Consider the following 896-nt stretch of genomic DNA (forward strand, 5'->3'; position numbering starts at 1 on the left):
CCGTTACCCGCTCAGCCTGAGACATCGCACGATTTTTAGGTCTTTTGAGGCTGTCCTGGGGCCCCAAAATACCCCTGCTTTGATCTTCGCCTCCCTCAGGAATAGCTCTTAGAAGTGCTTGAAGATCACACCCTCCGGCTTCAGCTGTTTAACCAACTGCTTGATAAGGCCCAGTTTAATGCGCTAAGGAGGCAACGGCACTTTCTTTGGGCCCACCAGCGGTTCTTGTTTCAAGTTAAGGGCCCCAGCCTTATAAGCCTGAGAGGCCAGCTCGTCTCCTCGCGGTGAAGAACTGTATTTGGGCTATCCCAGGGTCAGAGGTAGGCAAGGGAATTTAATAGAGCCTCTCTGTAGCCTCATCAAGAAGGCCACCATTTAGAAATTGACGTCGGCCTCCCACTGGAACCGTACTCTTCATTTCAACCAAATGTACCGACAAGAAGTCCGAAGCTGAGAATCGATGACACAGTGTTTTGAAGCAGAAGGAAACTGAAATAAAACATTATTGTTCATCATCTTTACTACTGTTATTGTTCTTATTATCCTCAATACCGTTTCTTTTATAATTACCATAGCCAACCTTGTGGTAATTACTATTTCCATAATCATCAAAAAAGTTATCATTATGTTTGGAATTTTCCTAAAGGTGACCTTATATATCGGTAGACATAAATGCTACTATATCCCTCTCGTTAGCAGGTGTATCATTCCCGTGAACCTCATAGCTAGTAAGTAGAGCATCCTCATTTTTATGAATTAATATTACATCGTGAATTCACATTACTTTATTCCACCTGATGTGCCACGTTGAATAATCCTGTTATTTGCATATGAACTTGTATTCCCCCTGCCTGAAGCATTTAATGCATAATATCATCCTTCCTTTTTTCTCCCTC

Source organism: Penaeus monodon, chromosome 22, assembly GCF_015228065.2.
Source record: "Penaeus monodon isolate SGIC_2016 chromosome 22, NSTDA_Pmon_1, whole genome shotgun sequence".
NCBI lineage: Eukaryota > Metazoa > Arthropoda > Malacostraca > Decapoda > Penaeidae > Penaeus > Penaeus monodon.